This window comes from Larus michahellis, chromosome 13, assembly GCF_964199755.1.
Source record: "Larus michahellis chromosome 13, bLarMic1.1, whole genome shotgun sequence".
Taxonomy (NCBI): Eukaryota; Metazoa; Chordata; class Aves; order Charadriiformes; family Laridae; genus Larus; species Larus michahellis.
Genome location: NC_133908.1, coordinates 9,960,345 through 9,976,445, shown reverse-complemented (window position 1 = coordinate 9,976,445; position 16,101 = coordinate 9,960,345). Strand labels below are relative to the sequence as shown.

Sequence of the window (16,101 nt, the reverse complement as noted above, 5' to 3'; positions counted from 1 at the left end):
GTTAATTTCCAGGACCACCCGGTCTAGTTGGCTGTCATCTTTCCCCCTTTTAACCTTTTTTTCATATTGCTCCTGCAAGCCCGCTTTATCAAATAAGAATTCACGACAGCGTTCTTGGATTTTCTCTGCATACAGTTTATGTGCATATTCCCATTGCAATTCAGATGAGAGTATAGCACAGCTTGGGCTGACAGACGTCTAATGGTTGTCTTTAAGAATTGTCACTTATCTGACATTCACACACCTGTGGATTCTGTTTTGTTGCTATTCTCATACAGGAGCAATTAACAGGTATAAGAGGATTTCTTAACGTACCGACAAAGGTATAAATTACCCCAGTTGAACAGCGTGGCAAGATGAACTGCTGGGACTCAGCTGAGCTGTGGCACTTTGGCAATCCACAGTACCGTGGCCGTTCGCGCTCCTCAGGACAGGTCCTCTGACTTGGGGTTAAAGGAGGGGTTTGTTAATGACATCTGTCATTTTTAAAGTCTCTGCTGGCATCAAGCTTTTGCTTTCTGCAAAAGTAGTTGAGGCAGTATTAGAGGGTGGCAGATTGGGCCAAGAGATGGCTGATGGACAAATTGATAGGATTTGAGATCCAGAGATTTAGTAGAAAGATTATTAGCAACTACTGATCCAGATCAGATCTTGCTTATAAAATGAAGGAAACCATGTATGAAACTCACACCGTTTCAGAGCGTCTATAGTGTAAAGTACAGAGTGGGATGCAGACAGTTCTTTGAAAATAAACTTCACCCTTAGAAACTGGCAAAGAAGCTGAGCACGTGGCACTCACCCCTGCAAATCTCATCAAGCTTCATCACCTCCTGCAAGTACCTTCATGGAGAAGAGGGCCGTAAATCTGATAAGGTACACCTTTGTGAGTATTTCCCTGTAGGATTGAATTTCTACTCTTTTCTTGCTCCATTTTTACTTAGAGAGAAGATAACTCTTAATTTTAGTTTTGAAATTAAACTAATTGGACTTACTTATCTACTGGTTAGATTGAAGCAGCAGAAGGAAGCCTATCTGTGACTGGGGAGTGAGGCAGCAGACATTCTCCTTGTCTGCAGTCTGACCCTCGGAGTTCAGCTCTGATACGTGGATTTGTGTAGGACGAATTCACACAGTGGTGAATTTCACCCCACGTGACTGCAAAGCATTAATTTCCACTACTTCTTCCCATGCATCCCAAATAGCTATTTCAGATCTGCGCTGCCATCAGCCTGCTGATGACAGATTATGAGTTCATAAGACATAGTGTTGTCACAGGTACATTGTGTTAAATTTGTGTGTTCCGTGTGAACATGGTTACTCCTGCTTCTTTGTGCTCTTTCTTATCTCACCAAGCGTTGCACCGCTGATTCGCAGGCATACACTGTGTGTGCAGATGAGCTTTTGCTATTGGCTTTGCATTTCTCCAGAGCCTTGGAAAACTGGACTTTCATCAGTCTAATTCCACCTGTCTGATCAAGCAAAGTGTTGAAAGTCAGCAAAGAGCAGGAGCGGAGACTAATGTTGTTGAAGATTTCAATAACAAAGGGAAGGCTTGTTCTTTAGAATCTTTTTTCCTTTTTTTTTGATGATGTCCCCTAAATGTCATTTGTTATAACTATTTGTAGAAACCCATTTTGATTCACCTAGTGCAGACAGGCATAGAAAGAAGGGTATAAAAAGGCAGTAATGGTTGCATGGAAAAAAATCACAGTAGATTTTTAAATCTTTGCTTTGGGCTGAGAGACAAATGCGTAACTATATGGTGCGTAGAGAGATTCTGTGCTAGACTCTTGTTTATTACTTTCCACAGTAAAAAAGTCACTGTTGTTTAGAGAGTATTTTGATATCTTGCAGCCTATGGTTCCCGCTAGCACTCCTACGCTCTTCCTGGGGGTCAAGTTAAGATGAAATTTTTTTCCTAGCAATGGAAAGTCACCTCTATAAAGCATGACATCTCTCAAAAGCCTCATCAAAATCCATTGTGTTTTCTTGCTTTGAATCAGGGCCTGATTTAGCAACCTTGAAACTGAGATTTCCTAGCAAATTAGACATAGCTATTTTCTAATTGAGGTGCCGTAGGGAAAAAACAGATTTGGACAGAACCAGAGATGTCAGAACCATCCCTTCAAAGTTGCTCTTGGAGTTTATCTGTAAGTATTTTGTCAGTTGAGTAGGCACTTGCTTTTCTCACAGGCCATTTAACATTAGGATCGTGTCTCCTTCATTTGTCTTCTTGAAATATTGAGGACACGTTGCTCTTCATGTGCCTGACAGTCAGACAGGAACGTCTGCACTCTGCCTGAAAACTGATGTCCGCTATCAGCTCTTAGAAGAAACATTTTAGCTGCAAATACAAACATTCAGTTGTCGTCCAATGAAATCTTTAAAAAGTAGCTGGCATCTCCTGGAAACTTTTGCTTAAAGATAGTTTTTCTACTATAGCAAATATCTTCTGTATTTTCCTGCTTTTTCATTCTGTTAAGCAGAAGTGTCAGATACGACTGCCAAGAAGGAAAGATCCAGGACTTCTTTTCTCCATGCAAACACGCCAAGTCAAGACCTGAAGACTCCATCCTGCTGGTGACAATGTCTTCATTAGTAATACAGAATGGCTTTTTTTTTTTTTTTTTAACTCCACCCTGACACTGAACTGCTTTTGCCTCACAACTTAATATTTTGCTCCAAACCAAAGTAGTTTTTATTGTGAAAATTACAACTTGCTTGAGGAAAGCAGAACATTAAAAAAAGACAACTTTTTGGATAGAAACTCTGATGATTGCAATTGTAAGACAACATTATAATGTAGCAATGGGGGAGAAGTCAATGATTAATACATATGGTCCCCTCAGTACAGTAGACATAGGAAGAAAGAAACATATAAATATCCAGCAGTGAAAGGGTGAACTTGCTAGGGAGATGCTGAATTATGCAGAAATCCAAACATAGATAGTTGGTGTAATTTCGAATCTGTCAGCCTTGACAGTATCCTTTTAAAGGACTCCTTAAAAATGTTAATTGCACATCATAGGCACTTCAGCAATGACATTTCTGCCATTGAATGTCATGGGGACATTTTTCCTTTTATTATCCTTGAACAGGAGAAGTGAACTACGGGAGTTAGGCACCAAATAATTGTATCATGAAGTGTAATGGATCTACCTCCAATATTTATGTTGGTTCCGCTTTTAATAAGCTTCTTTTTGAATTTACAGTGAGTGAGAGCTGTGGATGGTATTAAGAAGGCAGCGTTGTTAAGTTTTGCTTTATGAACTGTAAAACAAAGGTTTGTCCATCAGACATCCAGAGCTACAGGTGCTGAAAGCCCTGGGGTCCGTGATTTTTGTAAATTTGAGTAAGAGCTGGTTTATAGTTTCAGGCTGAAGAAGTAGGTCACGTATTTGTCTAATTTCCCCAGGATATTCACTAGCATCAGCTCTCCCCATCAGACGTTTTTGTTTTAAACATGGAGAAAGAAAGGGAAGGGAAAAAGAAGGGGAAAACAGACAGGGAAGAAGGAGGGAAAGTGAAATAAAACATCCTGGCAAACACTGCTGGCATTTTAGGATTTTCCACTGTGACTCAAAATGGAGATTCTTCGTCTAAGACGGCTCCTGCAGCTTCCTCTCCCTCTTTACCCCTTCAGGGGAAAGAAAAAGATATAAAGAGTGAGCTAAAACTTCCTTTTTTATTGCCATCTAGCCTGTATTGCCTCTACCTTACTTGAGGAAACTTCCCTCTTCTTTATAATGGGGAGTTTGGTTGTTACTCAGTGCCAGATGCGCTGCGTTACCATTTTCCCCATCTCATAGAATCATAGAATCATAGAATTGTTGAGGTTGGAAGGGACCTTTAAGATCATCGAGTCCAACCTTTAGCCTACCCTGACAAGAGCCACTTCTAAACCATGTCCCTAAGTGCCCCATCTACCCTTTTTTTAAACACCTCCAGGGATGGTGAATCCACCACCTCCCTGGGCAGCCTATTCCAATGTTTAATAACCCTTTCAGTGAAAAAATGTCTCCTAATATCTAATCTAAACCTCCCCTGACGTAACTTGAACCCCTTTCCCCTCGTCCTATCACTTGTCACCAGGGAGAAGAGGTCAGCCCCCATCTCTCTACAACCTCCTTTCAGGTAGTTGTAGAGGGTGATAAGGTCTCCCCTCAGCCTCCTCTTCTCCAGGCTAAACAACCCCAGCTCCCTCAGTCGTTCTTCATAAGGTTTGTCCTCCAGACCCCTCACCAGCTTTGTAGCCCTTCTCTGGACACGCTCCAACACCTCAATGTCCCTCTTGTAGTGAGGGGCCCAAAACTGAACGCAGTACTCGAGGTGGGGCCTCACCAGTGCCGAGTACAGGGGGATGATCACTTCCCTAGTCCGGCTCACCACACTATTCCTGATACAGCCTAGGATGCTGTTGGCCTTCTTGGCCACCTGGGCACACTGCTGGCTCATATTCAGCCGGCAGTCAACCAACACTCCCAAGTCCTTTTCTGTCGGGCTGCTTTCGAGCCACTCTGCCCCAATCCTGTAGCGCTGCATGGAGTTGTTGTGACCCAAGTGCAGGACCCGGCACTTGGCCTTGTTGAACCTCATACCATTGGTCTCAGCCCATCGGTCCTGCCTGTCCAGATCCCTCTGCAGAGCCAACCTACCCTCAAGCAGATCAACACGCCCGCTCAGTTTAGCGTCATCTGCGAACTTACTGAGGGTGCATTCGATCCCTTCATCCAGATCATTGATAAAGATATTAGAGAACTGGCCCCAGCACCGAGCCCTGGGGGACACCACTTGTGACTGGACACCAACTGGATTTAACTCCATTTACCACCACTCTCTGGGCACGGCCATCCAGCCAGTTTTTTACCCAGCGAAGAGTACACCTGTCCAGGCCATGAGCAGCCAGTTTCTCCAGGAGAATGCTGTGGGAAACAGTGTCAAAAGCTTTGCAAAAATCCAAGTAGATAACATCCACAGCTTTTCCCTCATCCACTAAGTGGGTCACCTTATCATAGAAGGATATTAGGTTTGATAGGCATGACCTGCCCTTCACAAACTCATGCTGACTGGGCCTGATCACCCTGTTCTCCTGCATGTGCCGTGTAATGGCACTGAGGAGGATCTGTTCCATGACCTTCCCAGGCACCGAGGTCAGACTGACTGGCCTGTAGTTCCCCGGGTCCTCCTTCCGGCCCTTCTTGTGGATGGGTGTCACATTTGCTAACCTCCAGTCAGCTGGGACCTCCCCGGTTGTCCAGGACTGCTCATAAATGATACCAAGTGGCCTGGCAAGCACCTCCGCCAGCTCTTTCAATACCCTTGGGTGGATCCCATCCGGCCCCATAGATTTGTGCACCTCCAGGTGCTGAAGCAGGTCCCTCACTGTTTCCCTTTGGATTACGGGGGCTTCATTCTGCTCCCCATCCCTGTCTTCTAGTTCAGGGGTCTGGGTGCTCAGGGAACAACTGGTCCTACTGCTGAAGACTGAGGCAAAGACTTCATTAAGTACCTCAGCCTTTTCCTCATCCTTGGTCACTACGTTGCCGGCCCTATCTACTAGAGGACAGAGATAATCCTTAGTCCTCTTCTTATTGCTAATATATTTATAGAAACTTTTTTTGTTGTCCTTGACAACAGAAGCCAGGTTTAGCTCTAGCTGGGCTTTGGCCATCTCGGCGGAGTTTTCGGTGGAGAACTCCATCTCGGTGGAGTTCTTTGGTTAATGTCAGCGTGCACCTTATCCTACACTTTTCTGATGTTGGGTTGGGTTTTTTTCCTTTCATATCTTTTGAGGACAGATTTGGTGAACTGCTTGCATAATGTATGTTGAGGGGTACTAAATGTGTGTTCTTTCTGGGTATCTAAACTTTTGTTTTTTTAATGTTCACCACTTAAAGGCCAACCTGACGATGCCGAAATAGTGAATTGAGGGATGGAAGGCGTAATGTGAGCAACATTTACAAAACTCCCCCCACGCTATTGTCCTTCACACTTCTCCATGCACGGCCTTGGTTTTACAGTGCTTGTCATAGTTTAATACTATAAACTCTCAATGCACAGCAGCAAAGCTATGCCGAGAGACGGCAAAGTGTTCCTTTGCAGGTTTGACCTTGCAAGATCATACTGTGCATAGTTGCAGTTTACAGAGATTGGGAAAGAACAAAATAGTATTACTCAGCATTGTGATGATAACTTCTGGACGTATGTATTTAGAGTGGACCAGTCTTTACAATTATCCAGGACAGTGTCCTAAAGTGTAAGTATACCTGCAGATATCCAGTAGATCTGAATCAGACCACTGTACCTGACTGCTGTCCTGTCAACTTTCCCCTATGTCATTCCCATTTCCATGGAGTTTCAGCTGAGCTCAGTATTTATCCTACTGTTACTGCTCAGACTATCTTTTCCCAATACTAGTTTGGGGTTTTGCTTTACCCTAATTGTATTTTACTTTAGCATAGTGAATACCATGTGAGCAGCATACAACATTAAAGAGAATTTGCAAGAAAAGAGTAGGATTAAAAGAGTATATAATATATTCTACAAATACTAATAAGGGGAGACATGAGCTGAGACTGCAGAAAAGGAATATATTCCTGCTGCAGACTGCTCCTTAGTGAAGCTTGCAAAAATATATTGACTTTCTAGAAATAAAACTACTTCTCCACCTTCCCCAGGCTGATATTCTCTAGCTCTAGAGTGTACACAGTATTATTCAATTCCCTGCAGCCTCTGGGCCGAGGGACTCCACACAAACTGAGTTTGCTCTGTGGTGAAATTGCAGCTGTTGAGCTTATTTCTCAAAGGATGCAGCTCATTTCAAGATCCTTTACTCTCTCTTCAGGCAGCTTCACAGACACCTAGAAAAGCTCTTCAGCTACATTGGAGGTCTCTTCAGATAGCTGCCACCAACCAGTTGTTGATCATTGCTTCTGATCTGAAAAATCCCTTTACTTTCTTTGTGCGCTCGAACTTGAGAGGCTGCAATTGCGCCCAAATGGAATGTAGGGGAGATCATGGGGCTGTCACCCACAAGCTTGACTTTTCATTGCCCCATGAACTTTGTTCATGGACAGCAAGTTTGAAAAACTACTTTAGATCACCTTTGGGTTATTTCCTTCATTGTTTCACCATAATATTCAACACTTGATTATATGGGTTCTTTCCTTTACTATGCCATTAAATGTGTGCTTTCTTTACATCCATTGCCTCTATGAAATGCAGATATTTTATCAATTTTACATGCCTGGTGAATGGTTAGCTTTCTAGGTGTTTTTCCAGTAGGCAAGTGCAGCTACTCTGTTGAAAAGGAATGGGGATCTTTATGCGCAGATGTTTTTGGAATTTCAAGCCTAGCCCAAAAGCAGATAAGCTAGCAGAGCAGTAAAAAAATCCCACAGTAAAAACTATAGGAACTGGAATCGTAAGACACCTGACTTGTAAATTAGATGTGCATATCACACATCTGATTTACATATGCAGTTACATATAAATGTGATTTGTCTTGCCACCTGATTCATAATGCAGTTTCATCTTCAGTTTGTTTCAAAACAGGTGCAAATGCCTGATACACTTACATCTACGTGAGCAATACCTGGAGGCATGTTATGCATAGCAATGAGCAGTCAGGCTGCATCCCTTTCTTTGATCACTGTGTCATTTGAGACCACAAGTGTCTGGTACAGTCCAGTATCAGTAACCTGTTATTAAAGAACTCAACTGCTCGTGTCAACAGCAGCTGACACATCTTCACTGGAAGGGGCAGCCTCTTTGGGGCTACTCCAGTAACCAGGCCCTTCTACATCTCTGTGCCATTTTGATCGTATTTTCAAAATCTCATTGCTAATTGTGGGTACCTTGATTTTTTTATATCCCCCCCGCCAGAGAATACTAGTTTGGCACCTGGGAGTGCATGGTCATAAAATTGGTGACCTGTCTCTTGAGTCATGCTTCATTGTAGTTCCTGCAAGTAGGGCTTGGTATGAATGGCAGCCACAAATGCGGACTGAAAGAGGAGGCTGAGTCCAACTCATAAGTGGATTTAGAAAATTGAGTACCTTGTTCTGTATCAATTCCAGGGGTATCTTTGCTTATAAATGGAATAAAACACACATGCAAGGTATTTGTAATCAGAAAATCAATTATATAGGCTGCTTTTTCAAAGGGGTTCTCCTGACTCTGAATATGTTTCACTGGCTGCTCCCAAACTACTGAAGAAAACAATTAAAAGTGAATGATAAAACATGTTTTTGTGTATTTGATCTCATCTTGCTGCTTTTAGCAGGCTGAAAGAGCCATATAATCTAATGCTGATGATCGGAATGATTCTGACTTCCTTTGTCCTTTTGAAAACACTGGTCTTGGAGTGAATCTCTCTGAAAATCTTTGCTCACGGTCTCTTTTCCAGTCATGTCTCTCGGAAGATTTTTAGTGCTTACATATTTGCTGTCTCCAAAAGAGGAAAATACTGCTTACTTACAGTGATTCTGGAGAGATTCCAGTGCTGAATGAATTCTCAGTAGAAAACGTCCTTCTCAGAGGCAGGAAGAGATGATGAATCACTGTGAAAGCTTATTTCTTGACCAATCTGCCTATGTATTTTGGTATCTGAAATTACAATGAAGACATTAGCAGACTAATATCTTGCGCAAACTGAATGGAAAATGTAGTAAAGGTGGGAGATGATGATAGCTCAGTACTGGGATCTGCACGTAGTCTTTATACGATGGCACCAGTCTGAGACAGAGGGTCACACACCTGCTTCCTTTGGGAAGAGGGAAAAATCAATCTCATCTACCTTGTGCCTGGATGTGATGTAGCATCAGAGAAGACTAATGAGCCTGCTATCTTGACTGCAGCATTTATGGGTGATTAGTGACTCTAAAAAAACGCTCTGCATAGAAGGAAGAAATTGGTGAGTTATTGAGATCCCCAGTCAGGTCTCCCTCCTTTAGGGACTGTCTCGTTCAGCTTTCTGCCTGTCCAAGAGAGGACCATTTCTGTTTTTCTATACTCTAATTAGCAGCATAACTTTTGCTGTTTGTTCTAGGATGGCAGTTAACATCACTGAGATTAGCATCTGTGGGCAAGGCTTGTACAGAGAGGTCAGATAGACACCACATACTGTTAATTTTTTTCTGAGACTACAAGAAAAAGTTATTATTCACCTTGTTCAGCTGGCAAATAAAGGCACAGGAGGATCACACCCTAGGCTCATCCTACCTCATGCCACCCACATGGTGCGTATTTTGTCAGCTAAGAATTCCCCTTGCAAGTGGAGCCTCTCAGCATAATGCAGCAGTTGAACCAGGAGTGGTTTTCTGACTCTTTCCCACATGGCACGTTGTTGAACCCAGCTGAGAGGTACTGTACAAGGTACTGTACTCAGGTGCCTAAAGTAGCAGACAGACACCAGAGGTTTTTTAAAGCTCCATGATGCCTAATTCCTATTGATTTTATTTTAGCTGTAAGGATCTGTATCTTCATGTCTTGCCTGAGGTCATTAAAGGATGCTGTGGAAGAGCTGGGAAGTGAAATGAGATTTTCTGTCTCAGTCCAATACCTTAATCAAAAAGCTATGTTTTATATCACAGTTTATGACAAGAAAGCTAAGAAACCTTATTAACTAATCTAACTCTCATCTGGACTGTGTGAAGAAATCAAGTATAGTATGATATCATCCCTTTGAAGATATACATGTATATTATGTTATGTTGCTCGAGAGTTTTCTAAGTTATACCCTGGATATTTTCCTTTGAAGACCTTCATAATACTTTTAATGTGGTAGTTTTCCATGAAATTATGCCCTCCCTATCTGTTAATTGCCAAAATAGATCATCCTTTGCTTTCTCTTCTGTTGGTTTTATGGTTTAAAGATGAAAGCTAGGCTAGCATTGCAAAATAAGAAATTTAAACTGCATTTTGTCTCCAGTAGTTGGCATTCTTCTTTAATTACCACATCTTTTCCACAGTTTTTCAAAGGGATTACCTTTGTAACAGCTCTTATTAAGGACCTGCTGAAAGAAACCTATATTAAGCATTTGTACTGCATTTGATCAAGTCTTTCAGAAGGCAAATGGGTGGCTCAAGGTCCCGGTGGTGGATATTACAACATTTAGCTCATTGGCGTCTGATTCAAAGCAACCCGGATTGCTAATGACCCGCCCTTTGTTAGCATTGAGTGCTGACTATGTAAGCAAATTGATGTGTAAAGAACTGCCCACATAATTTAATCATCTTTAAAGTCATCATGAGTCGCATTTCCAGATCAGGTTCTGATCTCTGTGTTTTGCTAATTTTTTTATAAATTGCTGTGATTCATCCTGATCCTGGGGTGTGTCCATTGAAGATGGCCCAGTTATCAAATGTGGTTAGGAGAAGGTGTAGGAGGAGCAAGAAATTGAAAATAGCAGGAATAGAGGAACTATGTCCTGTACCCCGTTATTGTCTTTTCTAAAATGGGAAGAGGCACTGCTGTATACATCTAAGTGGGCTGAAGTACAGATTGTTCTGAGGTCCAGTTTGACCACTGGCTTTTGATGAGAGTTTGTCTCTGTACATGGTAGTAACACACCTCAATACATTAATTTTAGTGAAGAGTAAGATGTACAGTGTAACTGAGGGAGAATGAGGTTTGTACTCTTTTTGATTTTTTATGTCATTTAGTAAGTAAGTGCTGATCTTGCATTAAGATGTCACTGTCAAACTAGATAGCATTAAAGAGAGGGAGTTGCTAAATTTTCAGCAGGTCGAAGTATACTTGGATCCCTAGGCACTTTCAGTACAAATCTGTTGGAATAAAAGATGACTAAAAAATGTTTTTAATCTAGGCTTTTTACAATTTCTCTTTTGAGAGCCACTGTAATAAATCGAAATTATTGATTTAGCCCATAGCAGTCCTAAGATTCACTCATTTAAGAGTCTAAACTGCTCTATTACTCAGTGCAATAACCCAACACTTTGAAATCTCTCATCAGAGACTCCTGGTCCGCACATGTAGACAGGCATTCAACAAAGATTTCCGTTTGTTTATGGATCTTAACAGCAGCTGAGATCTCTGCACTGCTTTTCTTAGTAATTATCTGCCAGCCTTCTCCCACTGCACCCTGTGAAAGGCTTTGCAGCGCTGGGCCTGCGATTCACTGTGTCTGGGCTCAGCTGAGCCCTGGCCACGCGTGGCCAGTACAAGCCATTTCAGCATTGACAGATTTAACATCATTCTACCTCTTACTAGACCTCTGCAGCGAAACAGCATCTATTTTGCATTCTAGCATCTGTGGTATTACCCACAGTATGAGTCTATCCATGGGCTTATGTGTGGGTTGTGTATACATGATCCCATGTCTTAAATCCCCTATGTTGAAAAGGGCGTTAAGTACAGCTTTTGATACAGCCAGTCCTGGGTATCCGTATAAGAAAAATCTCCTTCCAAGGGTAAATGTTTCTCAGGGCACTGAAGGTTTGAATGATCAATAAGTAGATGCAAAGGAATGCTTAATATTGTACTCAAAAATATTCAAAAATCAAAAATCCTGGTTAAATTAACACAAGCTGATATCAAAAATGTGTTTTCCGTCCATATAGTTAGCAAGAGCGGGTGAGTTCCATGGCAGTGTCTCCCTATGTCACTTCTGGTTTGCCTTTTATGCATTTTTTATTATCTTTCCATTAACAGAATATTTCCGTTCCACCTTCTTTTTCTAAAACTGCTCCTCAGAACATTCACACAGCTCTGCAGCACAGTTCCTCCTCGTTCTCCTGGGGTATTAATTTACTGCTGGCCTATGCCAGTAGTAAATTACTAACCCCATCACTAACTTGCTGGCTCAGCTGCTGTAACCAATAAGTAGCACCTAATCATTGCCCATCTGCTCCAGCAAAGGAGTGGCTACGGGTTCAGTGCTCCTCGCTTATGCCTGTGCGCTCAGACCCAGAGCCGGAGTGGCTGTTTAGCAGATCAAAGGGAGTTCTTACTCCCTTGTGCAGGCGCGTGGCCCAATCTAGCCCTGAATGATTAGCATATTTATAAATTAAAATAAATCCAAGGAGTGAACTGGCCCAGGGGAACTCTCAATCCCATCAAATTAGACTCATATATCCACCCCAGAGCAATTCCTTAGAAGCCCTGCCTTCATGAAGCTTCATTTGTAATCACTACGTGCTGTGTACTTCAGAAAAGTTTTATAATTACTTGCTGTTCCGGCTGCTGAGCAGTTCTAAATGTTAGATATTAAGGAATTGCTGTTTCAGTCAGTGAACAAGCTCTGAACATTAAATGTGCTTCATGAGAAGTTTTTTTCTCAGCCATTACACGTCTCTGAAGGCATATTTTTTTTTTCAAGTGGATGCTTTCCCAGCTGTTGATCATCTCTCTGTTTCTTCTGTATGAAGAGAGAAGGAGGATTCTGATGATAGTGTGACATTGTATAAAGGCGTTACTGCTGTGGAAGGAGATAGGTGCATTACTCACAAATGCAGGCGTTGAAATAATTATGCAGGTCATCCTGAAAATGTGCCAGTAAAACTTTTATCTTACATCATGCATGTTTTGGGACATTTTTGTATCACATATTTTACAGAAGAAATATTTTAGCAATGCTTTACAGAATTCTGTGAAGGACTTTTTGTACCATTTTTCGTATCTCTCTACCACTACAGCTTAATACCCTGGAAAGAAGCAGCCTGTTCTTGTCATAGGTCAAGAAGATACTTGGCTGAAATAGCTCCATGAGTGGTACCAAGCGCTTGGTGAGAACTGGAAATCCAAATTAAGCAGGTGGTTTTGAGGCAGTGTTGTCAAAGGTGATAGCAGTGATTTTTTTCACAGAATAGCTCACCAATTATCAAAAATATGCCTCATGCACAGAATAATGTTGAAATTTAAGATGCGTACACTGGAGACGATTTAAGACTAGAATCAAGTGCCATGGTTCCCATTTCCATCAGTACCAGAATGATGGGCCAGTGGTTAACAAGAGATTTGGAAAAAACACAGATCGGTTCCTTACCCTGTCCCAGTCTCCCATATGACCTTGTGCGTGTGTCAGACAGCCTGTCCTTCAGTCCTCATGAGCAAAGTTGAGATACTGTCTACAGTGGAATGGAGAAGAGATTTAGGAGTGTATGACCCTCGAGCCCCACTGCAACAGACGGCACATAAGTCTTGTTTTAGTCCTACAAGATCACACGGTGGCAGATGTAACAGTGGTGGAAAAGTGATTCTGATGATTCTACATTTGGGAGGAAGTCAGTCAGTTTATGTCAGACTTGTTTGTGGTGGAGTTTAGTGCTGCTCAGAGATACAGGCTGTGGTTTGTGGCTCCAGTGTAGATAATATTGCTGAGAATGCGACCGAGGCAATAGCAGTCAAGTGCGGCTTACATTACAGTTGTGCAGTTTGCCATGTAGTTCCCCAGATGTGTATGTGTGTGCATAAGAGATGAAAAAATGTTGACATTTTCTTTGGTTGCGATAATCAAAGTCATTGAGCATCATGGACTTAAAATATAAAATCCAAAAGATGTACTAGAGTCCTCTACGTATTATTAGGTTGGAATGAAAGAAGAATCCCTTCATGTGAAAACTAAAGGATATATATATAGATGTATGAAATACAGGAATACTGAGACAGTAACTTAAAATAACTATGGCTACACTGAGAGCTGACTAGTCCTTGCCTGCAACAGGATCCCTGGAGAACTTCCCAAATGCTTCTGCATGTGTGCATGCTAACGGTAGCCAGCCTGAACTAAGGTTCATGCTGCAGGTGATCTCAGGAATCTTGTAGAAAAGTTGTAGTGACCTCACACTGCCCTTTTTCAATCACAGGCCATCGTTACAAGGGTGTGTGGATACCTAGATATGGCCAGCTGCAGCAGGCTGTGGTCTGTCCACGCTGCAGTTAAGTGTGCCGCGAAATGCTACCTAGAAACAGGATGCCCAGAGATTTTGTTCTGGGTATTTCCCCTGGGTAGCTCAAAGCCAGGCTCAAGCGTGCGCTGCAGGTAAACAGTATGGGCAGCTCCTGAGCAGAACACCAGGCAACTCTTAGAAATGGTCTGAAGGACCAGGGAAAATCCAGTGTTGTGAATCAAAGAGTGGTGAGCCTTAAGGAAGTGATCAGCCCTCACCTAAGTCCATGCATGAGGAATCAGTGGGCTGGCTGGGAATGAGCTCTTTCCCACCTACAGCTTCCCACCTAGAGCTCTCTGATCCTACCAGCACAGTTGTGGGGCTTTTGTTGTAAAGCTACACATTTCACATCTGCTCAGAGGCTATTTAGAGAAGTGTAGGCTTCTTGATCAGGAAAACCTTCCTGACATATATTATCTCTTGGAACAGCTCTGATGTGTGCAAAAATTTATTCTCTATTTAGCGTAAGTGAAAGCACTGAGATAGTCAATCACGTGTAAAAACTTTTTCTCTGTCAGTTACTAAGCATCAGATCTAGAAATGGTGAAAATAATGGCATTTCAGGTGTCATTAATCTAAGGCATAATGGTGCCTTTAACAGCTAAATGAACGCCGTAGCTCAGGTGATTCAGGTATCTTTGCATATAATCATGCTTTCAGATAAATTACAAAGTTCAATCCAGTATGTATTCATTTTGAGATCTCCCAGAAGTGTGTAAACTACAGTTATCGCAGTTGCCTTGTATTTACCAGCTGTAAGATTTATTTAGCAGGAACTCTTCAAATGGGAATAGGCTGGACTTGAGTTATGAATTGCGAAACCCATCCATCTATCGCATTACTACCCAAAATCACTCTTTAAATGCATAGAGGTTGCATACCACTTTTGCAGAAGTGTTACAATGTCTCTACTTTGACACAGCAAGAAAACAGCAAGGAAATAAATTTAAAGTATTAGGCAGCATTAAGACTTTTCAGAGTAAGCCATCCAAATGAAAACCCATAATCAAAATAATAATTATCAGGGGAACGCATTTGCTTTCAAAGTAATCATGCAAAGTAAAGCACAGAATATGTCTTAAGTAGTAAAAAATGGTGATTTCTGTTCAGAGGTAAAAAGAAAGTCTAGCACTTGAGAATGTAAGTGCTTTGTACATGATCGCTTCTTGATGGATTTTCACAGAAATGGGCCTTCGTGTATTGTACATAAAAAAAGAGGAAAAATTGAAGCTGTTATGTGATGAATGCATCCAAAGGTGTGATGAAACTGGGATTGGGTTACTGAAGCTAGGAAGATGCCTGTCTTTCTCTTCGCTTTAAAATTATTACAGCGTGGGGTTAGGTTGAAGTAATATTCTGTGAAATAGTAAGATTTTCTACACTGTGGAAAGACATTTGGAAAGTTCCAGAAAAGTTAATGTATAATTTCTAATGCAAATAATTTGTACTTTTTTTAAAAAACATTAAACTAGCAGATCATCTGGCAAATTCCTTTCATATATTCTTTTTATTTCTGATGTAGTTAAAGAAATTTAATGCGAGGGAAAGAATTTCAGCATGTCTTTTCATATTTGTTATTCAAATTAACTTATGCCTCCTGACTTTGTAGTATATTTTACCTGACATAGCTTTGTTCTTTTGATTTGGTCTCGGCTTGCCTGCGTTTTTAATTTACAGAGCGTACCTCTAAGTTTAAACTAATCTTGTCATTTTGCCGTTTAATCACGTTAATTTTTTTAATGGCTTACATGCAGCATACGTGAACGCCAGTTACACTGAGTTTCATTTCTAAGGCTTTATGTGATTTTGATGGTGGACGTATTCAATGAATCTTGTTTTTTCTTTTTGGCTACGCTAATTCTGGGCTCTTCAGTCTTCATGAGCTGCACTGGACTTAACTTTAGTTGATCGGGGTCAAATCCATCTTGCAGTAGGGTTGAATCATACTTGCAAAATCATTAAAAAAAATGTAATGGAATAAGTATATTTTGGATTTTATCTCTCCGCATAGTGTTCATGGTAAGAGCGGCTGACATTTTGAATAATTCCCGTTTGTACGCTCTGAAAAAGTTGTGGATTGAAAAAAGCCTTGTGTTATATCTGCATACAAATAGCTGCATTTTCCAGTGGCTAATATGATTCACTTCATTTGCCTTCTACAGCAAAAGTAATAGTTCTTCCCTTTCCCTG

General features: G+C 41.5%; 1 protein-coding gene across 1 annotated transcript in view; it reads left to right on the top strand.

Moving 5' to 3' along the window:
- Positions 1 to 16,101, top strand: part of TMEM132C (transmembrane protein 132C) — a 223,039-nt gene that overhangs the window by 150,305 nt on the left and 56,633 nt on the right. The gene's annotated exons all lie outside the window — the stretch shown is intronic.